We start from the raw sequence: 8,642 nt of genomic DNA on the forward strand, positions 1-8,642 counted from the left end.
TAGGCTAACACACATTTAGACTTTCGGAGGGTACTGGAAGGGTCACCTTGGCTTCTTCCAGCTCAGTTGGCAGCTGGGATGGCAGGCTAAACCAGCAGGTGGCGCTCAATATCCACAGGTGCAGCTAGGAACAATGCAGCAGTCAGGGCAAAGTTTTCCAGTCAGGAAAACAGCAAATCCCCCTGACAATAACTACCCAGTGACTGGCTTTGAAAGATGAATTGTTTCATTTGAACAGAGAAAATGCTAAACTCCAGCAACAAAATCTCTTTGACCAGCTTTTTCCTTATGCTTTGTATTAACAAAAATAACATTTTACCTTTCTCCAGTTTTATGTGTAAGGGAGGGAAAATTTTATTTAGTTGAAGTGTCAATTTTCCAGGCTAATTATATGTCCCTCAACTCAAGTCATTGAAGCAGATGGTGGCCATTTAACATAGCTATTAATGAGAGCTTGCCATAAAGAAATTGGCTGTTTGCTATGTTTCCTACGTTACCCCCTTCACTGGCTGTGAAAGGCTTTGGGACGTCCTGATGTCAGGAAATGTGCTCAGAGTTAATTTCTCATTAAAATTTTAATCATATTTCAAAATCCCACTCCCCTCTCCCCGCCGTCGTGACCTGCCTATCTCTGGGAACACCTCGTCCTCCGAACCTTCATCGCTTGCTTTAAGTTGCTCCTTCAGGAGAGCCTGGGCCAGACTTCTGCTCACCTGTCCTAACATGAGCCTGTGTTTCAAATTTTCTCTGGCAATTACATTGGAATATTTTACAATGTCAGAGTTAAGGGCAAGTTTATTTTGAAGTTTTTGTTACTCGTAAGTGGCTTGACAATCTGGCACTTTCCTTAAAATTACCTATTTAAATTCAAATAGTTTTCACCTCTTAAACACACCTGGAAAGTGTAAAGGGTAAGACCTGTGTAACCTCTGTGCCTGTATTCAGATCCAGCTATGACGAATGGAATTTTTAGGTCCCCTTGTGTCTAATCTATTGACATATGCAACTTATTTATTTATTTATTGAGATGCAACACGGAAAAGGCCCTTCTCGCCCTGCCGTCCAGCAATCCCCAATTTAACCCTAGCCTAATCATGGGACAATTTACAATGACTAATTAGCTTACCAACTGGTATGTCTTTGGACTGTGGGAGGAAACTGGCGCCCCCAGAGGAAATCCATGCAGTCGCAAGGAGAATATACAAACTCCTTACAGGCAGCGGAGGAAATGTGTACTTTGCTATTGAATTTCACTTGACAACTGATCACATCGTACAAAATTACTCCCAGGTCTCCTATTCAAATGCAAAAATTCAAATTCAGGGTAAATTTATTATCAAAGTACGTATATGTCAGCATATTCTACCCTGAGGTTCGTTGTCCTGCAGGCATTCACAGTAGAACGAAGAAATACAATAAAATAATTGGAAAACTACACACAAAGACTGACAGACAGCCAATGTGCAAAAGAGACAACCTGCGCAAGCACAGAAAAGCAACTAACAGAAGAATAAATGAACAAATAAGAGCATCCTTACATGCCGCATTGCTGGTTGGTTTGGAAACTGCACTGCAGTAGACAGGAAGCTCGACAACAGGTAGTCAAAACTGTCCATTGCATCACCTGCACTAGCCTACCTGCCATCAATGACACATATACAGAAAGGTGCCGGGCAAAGGCCTGTAACATCCTGAAAGATCCAACCCAACCTGCTCAGGGACTGCTTGTCCCACTCGCATCAGGGAGGACACTACGTAGTATGCACACCAGGACCACCAGACTCGAAAGCAGTACTTTCCCAAAGTAGTTAGGCTGATCAACACCTCCGCCCATCAACTCACCCCTCCACCACTACTTTATCATTTCTTGTCAGAGTCGCCTTATGTACAGCCACTCCTGTGCCTAGCACCACTTTATTTACATAAAATCAACCTGTGTATATCATCATCATCATTACGTGCTGTGTTGTATGGTATGGGTGATCATGGTCTCATGACCATGATTGTTCCTGGCAAATTTTTCTGCAGAAGTGGTTTGCCATTGGCTTCTTTTAAGCAGTGCCTTTACAAGATGGGTGACCCCAGCTGTTATCAGAGATTGTCCGCCAGGTGTCAGTGGTTGCATAACCAGGACTTGTGATATTATGTATATAAGCTATCTTATGTATTTCTATATATTTATTTTTATTTTTATCGTGGTCTTTATCCTTGTGTGTTTTTTTTTAGTTGTGCTACATTGGAGTCGGAGTAACAATTATTTTGTTCTCCTTTACACTTGTTTACTGCAAATCACAGAAAGCAATCTTGAATCTTGAAATAAACAAATAAATTATACTAAGAACATGAGTTGCAGAGTCCTTGAAAGTGAGTCCACAGGCTGTGGAATCAACTCAGAGCTGAGGTGAGACTATGTACGTGTGCGACGTGGAGATGGTGAGGCACAGGAGATGGTGTGCAATGCATGATCATGCTTCGCTTTTGGGAGATTCAGCCGCAACTGAGTGGTCAGAGTTTGACTTGATCACTCATGCATGAGCAGGTTTTCCTGGCTAATGTGAGTGACTGGAACTCAACTCTGACCTTATGACTAACGTGAGGCCTTGTTTAATGATCGGAACTCAACTCGTACCTCATGACTAACGTGAGGCCTTCTTCAGTGACCGGAACTTAGCTTGGACCTCACGACTAATGGGAGTCCTCCTTCAGTGACTGGAGCTCAGCTCGTACCTCACGACTAACGGGAGTCCCCCTTCAGTGACTGGAGCTCAGCTTGGAGCTCACGAGCAGATGCAGGCCAGCACACTGCTTGGCAGAGACCAGTTTCTGGGCTGAGGTTTGTGGCTTGGAAGACTTACTGGTGGGAAGGTTCTCCACTTCACTAAATGCCAATAAGCCACATTATTAGAAACCCCGCTTCCCCAGCCAGTGGAGTGGAACAGGCAGCACCACTCAACTGACTGGCAGTGTGCAGTGGGAGGTGGGGAGGGGGCAAAACTAGAGAAACTTTGCGTTCTTTCTGGCTGCGTATGGGCAAAAGTGGAAGTGTCAGACTTGGCTAATTAGAGTGCTCCTCCGAGACTGAGCCTGAGTTATGTCATTACATTAATGTGGTATTACCTTCAGTGGGACACTATTAGTGCAGTGGGACAGATAATTGTTTGGTCAGGTGAAATGGTGCTAGATGATATTAACATGGTTGTGTGAAATTAAGCTGATATTTTAATGAAAGTGTTAAACCATTTAACACAGGATAGAAAGCGCCTTCCCTTGGGAATGTCAATTCCAATAGAGTAGGTAGCTGTAAGCTACAGTCATAAATTTGCTGTATTTGGCATTTTATTGCTGTGTTATCTCTGCCGCAGTAAATCAGACGTAAACAGGCAGAGATTACATTTCTACTCAGGCTTTTAAAACCACCCTTCCTATCAGAGACCCGCAGACCAAAAGAAAACATTGATGAGGTGCCTTTATGGGAGATATATTCGTAGAGGCTGCCTTCTCCTGGGAAGCTATCGCTGACATCAAGGCCAGCTGCCAAAATGAGGACCCAGCTCAGCACATTGTGAATGAAAGCCTCAGAGCTCATTACCGTTCGGCACAGTGAGTGACCCTCTGGAGGAGCTCCATCTCTCCAACCTTAAAGGGAATAAGAATCGATTTCACTCCAAGTAGGTTAACTGGTTTAATAACCTGATGAGAAGCTTTGCCGAGCTTCCCTTCACGCTGTTTTGCTGAATAAGGATCCTGCCCAATCATAATAAACCGCACAATCAATGGGCATCCACAAGGCCATTTGGCCCAAGTACTTTTCAATCTTTTGACTGATAACAGCTGCAGCCTCTTCAGGAATTTTACCGGATGCAGTAATGCTGGAGTTCTTCCCTTTATCACCAGCCGACAAGTTCTGTTGTAAGTTGTGGGCCTGGGCTGGCCAAGGTATGTCCTTGGCTGACGTACGAGGCGAGATATGCAGAATGAGCATTCTCATGAAGGAAGAGCTGGAGATTGGAAGCAAATAAAAGGAAGGGTGGCCTCCTTTACTGGCTCCACTTAACCATTCCAGGGGAACTACTCCTACTAATCTGGTAGCCAAGTTGACAGATCCAGGAGCTCCAGGATAGAGGGTTGGATGAGATGATGTCCACCAGCTGCAGCAAAATGAATCTAAAAGTCCGGCCAACTCCTGATGGTGGTGGAGGCCCAGAATGCTTTTGTTCTGTAAAAGCCCTAATCAATTGCAATCTTGGAGAGAGCCTCTGCGTTTAAATTACTGCATATATGTTGTATAAGATGATAGGAGGCATAGATAGAATGGGCAGCCAGTGTGTGTTTGCCAGGGTGGCAACGGCTGATATGAGAAGTCACAACTTTAAGGTGATTGGAAGAAAGTATGTGGGGGATGTCATAGGTTGTGGGTGTACAGAATGTCCTGGCAGGGGTGATTGTGGAGGCAGGTACATTAAGGCTATTTAAGAGACTCTTAAATAGGCACATGGATAAAAGACAAATGGGAGGGAAGGGTTAGACTGATTGTGGGCCAAAGGGCCTGCACCCTGCTGTACCGTTCTATGTTCTATGTTCTATATTGTTCATGTTCCATTACAAGTATTCACATCGCTAAACCAGATGGTTGTCAATTAAAATCCTGCTTTAGATGTTTGGGTCCTGAATTGAGACAGACACTCCCATGCAGTACTCAGTACTGCACAATTGGAAATACTGACTCTCAGATGAAATATTCAACTGATGCATCATCAACATTCCTTGTGTGTGCACTAAAGAACCCATGGCACTGTTTCAAAGAAGAGCGATGTTCTTCTAGTCTCTTGGCAGATATTTATCCCTCAGTCCATATTTCCATATCAGATTGCCCAGCCATTATCGTGTTCCCTCTGCGTTAGCTTGCTGTGTCCTAATTAGCTGGCGCATTTTCTAGTTTACAAAGACATTTCTATAATCAACTCTAGAATGCTATGAGATGCTTGGGAATGGTGCTAAGAATTTCCATTCTTTAAGAAACACATTCCTAAACAAAATAAAGAAGTATGCGGGCATTACAGAGGCAGCCTGCAACGTATGCAGCATCAGGGCACCAAGAAACCAATCTGCCAGCTTTGGAAGATTGGCTGGATCGGCTACGTACCCCTGTCTGAAACGTAATACTGACAATGGAAGGAAGAATAAAATATAAACTCAGTCATCATGGCAAAATGAAAATGCTTTTCAAAAAGTGACACTAATGAGTTTCCATGTGCAGTCCCTCGTCTGCCAAGTGTTAGTTTAGCTCATCTGGAGATGTGCATTTAGTGCTGTCACCTTTGCCTGTGTGTGTTTATGGAGGTATCAATATCTGACAACTTGGCATTAAATGCCGCTGCATTATATTCCATCGTAAGTGTCTAAAAAAGCAAATTGTGATCCTCCTACCTCTGTTAAATATATCTGATGTTTTTTTTCTTTTAAGATTCGCTCATAACACAATCCAGGAGATTAATCTTTGATTTTTGAATGTTTATTTTATTTATAGATACAGTGCAGTAACAGGCCCTTCTGGCCCAATAAGCCTGAGCCACCCAGTTATACCCATGTGACCAATTAATCTACTAAAAAAAGGATCGGCCATGACTGAATGATGGAGCGGGCATGATCGGCCAGATGGCCTAATTCTGCCCCTATGTCTTATGGCGTTATGGTCTAATCTGTAGATGTAGGGAGGAAACTGGAGCACCCGGAGGAAACCCAGCTATCCACAGGGAGAATGCCCAAGCTCCTTGCAGACAGTGGTGGAAATGAATCCGGGTCACTGGCGCTGTGATAACACTCAAAGGCTCATTTAATATCAGAGAATGTATTTGGTGTACAACCTGAAATTCTTACTCTTCACAGGCACGCGCGAAACAAAGAAATCCCATAGAATGAATGATACAGGCAGCAAAGCGCCCCTCCGCCATCCTCCACACAAGCAGCAGGAAACGCATCAATCCCCTGACCCCCCCCCTCGTACCCCCCACCCACCATGCAAGCAACAGCAAATGCCCCCCCCCAAAGAATCCTTGATCCAGAGTCCATTAACCCATAATCCATTACTTCAGTACCTCAGACAGGCTCCCTCTCTCCAGTGAGAGAGAGAGAGAAAGAGAGAGAGAGAGAGAGAGAGAGAGAGAGAGAGTGAGAGAGAGAGAGAGAGAGAGAGAGAGAGAGAGAGAGAGAGAGAGAGAGAGAGAGGTTATTCCTGCCACAATGAGAGTGGAGACCAGCAACTCGCTGTTCCACGCCGTTTCTCCAAGCCCTGTCTTGAGGACCAACAGACTCTCACTCTCCATCAAACGAGAGAGGGAGGGAGAGAGAGGATCGCTTGAGTACAGGGACACTTCTTCCGCCAGCAGCTGGCGAAGAGCAAACGCACCACCTGCTGCCCCGATGTTTCATTCTCCCTCGATCTTCAGTTGGCGAGGAACTGGGTCACCTCTGGGGCCACCGCCACCCCTCCCCACTCCCCTGAAGGTACACGTCTTCCAGGCTGTTCCTGGAGATAACAAAGCCCCAGGCCGCACAGTTGGCTCGAAACCCCACCACTTGCGAAGAACCGTAGTTTGAACTGCAGATCACAGACTCTGACAGAACCCCAACCACCTTGAAGAAAAAAGAAAGACTTACGAGAAGAAGAATAAGATGTTCATTGGATGAACTGAAAGTAGTCACCTGAGTCTGCAAAAACCACTGACACCATCTTTCTTTCCTCCTCCCCCAGCTGCTAACATTTTGCTAACTGTTACGCTACCATGCCACTCCAATATTCTGGGGCAATTTGGCAGGCTTGGCAATGAAGCTGTGGTAATTCCAAAAGTGAGTAAAAGGAGATGTCAGATGAAAAAAAAATGCAAAATGAGTCAAGGAAACGAACAAAACTACAGGGGAGAGATACTACAGGTGAGGGGTCATATCCCAGCTGAGTACCCAAAGACAGTGAGCTTGTCTTGTTGAATCATGGAGAAAGGAGACAGCAAATCCAATTCCAGTAGTTAAAATATTAGATTAGATTAGATTATGAGGATACTCAGTCCTCGTTTATTGTCATTTAGTAATGCATGCATTAAGAAATGATACGTTCCTCCAGTATGATATCACAGAAACACGAGACAGACCAAGACTAAAACTGACAAAAACCACGTAATTATAACATATCGTTACAACAATGCAAAGCAATGCCGTAATTTGATAAAGAGCAGACCTTGGGCACGGTAAAAAAAACGTCTCAAAGTCCCGATTGCCCCATCATCTCACACAGACGGTAGAAGGAAGAAAAACTCTCCCTGCCATGAACCTCCAGCGCCGCAAACTTGCCGATGCAGCACCCTGGAAGCACCCGACCACAGCCAACTCTGAGTCTGTCCGAAAACTTCGAGCCTCCGACCAGCCCTCCGACACCGAGCACCGAGCACCATCTCTGCCGAGCGCTTCGACCCCAGCTCCGGCCACCAAGCAACAGGCAAAGCCGAGGATTCGGGGCCTTCCCCTCCGGAGATTCTGGATCGCACAGTAGCAGCGGCAGGGAAACAGGCATTTCAGAAGTTTCATAATATTTACATTTTGTTGGCACCGTCCTCAACCTCAGGTGTCCCAAGGGATTCACAGACAATGAAGTAGCTGCTGCAATACAGGAAACATGGCTGCCAACAAGTGTACAGCCAACTCCCTCAGGCAGGGATTTATTAATGACGTTCCGTCGAGATAGGTTTGGATGGCAGGCTTGCCTGAATTGTAGGTCTCTATGTTGGTAAGTCCTCCATCCACATCATTTTCTTACTAGGACCAGGAACAGCCATTTTGGCTAACTCACCAATTCCCCTTATAGATCAAGATCAGTCCTGTATCCTCCTTTACTCACCATATGCTTAATCCTTTCTTGCCAAAATATCCTTTAGCTTGTGAACAACCTTCATTGCAAGGCATACAGAGCTTAATTGAGATCTGATCATCCTTTAATAAGCAGGACTCTGTATGTCTAAACTCAAGAGATTCTGCAGATACTGGAAATCCAGAGCCACGCACACAACGTGTTAGAGGAACTCGGCAGGTCAGGGAGCATCTATGCAGGGGGATAAACAGTCAACGTTTCGGGCTGAGACCCTTCATCAGGACTGGAAAGGAAGGGGATGAAAGGCAGAATAAGGTGGTGGGGGAGGAGGGAAGGAGTACAAGCTGGCAAGCGATAGGAGAAACCACAGTGAGAGGGAAGGTGGGTGGGTGGCAGAGGGGAGGGATGAAGTGAGAAGCTGGGAGGTGATAGGTGGAAATGGTAGAGAGCTGAAGAAGAAGGCATCTGATAGGAGAGGACAGTGGACCATGGAAGAAAGAGAAGGAATAGGATCACCAGAGGCAGGTGATGGGTAGCTGAGGAAAATAGAAGAGGTAAGAGGGAAGCTGCAATGGGGGATGGAAGAAGAGAGAAGGTTAATTATTTTTATCTATTTGTATCTCAGAATCTGGTTCTCATTGACAGGGCCAGCATTTATTGACCATCACTGGTGCTATCAAGAAGATGGTGGTGAGCTGTTTTGTTGAACTGTGAGGGGATTTCTGGTGAAGGTGGTCCCCCACTGTACTGTTGCGTAAGGAACCCCAGATTTAAGGTCCAGTGG

This window comes from Mobula hypostoma, chromosome 25, assembly GCF_963921235.1.
Source record: "Mobula hypostoma chromosome 25, sMobHyp1.1, whole genome shotgun sequence".
Classification (NCBI taxonomy): Eukaryota; Metazoa; Chordata; class Chondrichthyes; order Myliobatiformes; family Myliobatidae; genus Mobula; species Mobula hypostoma.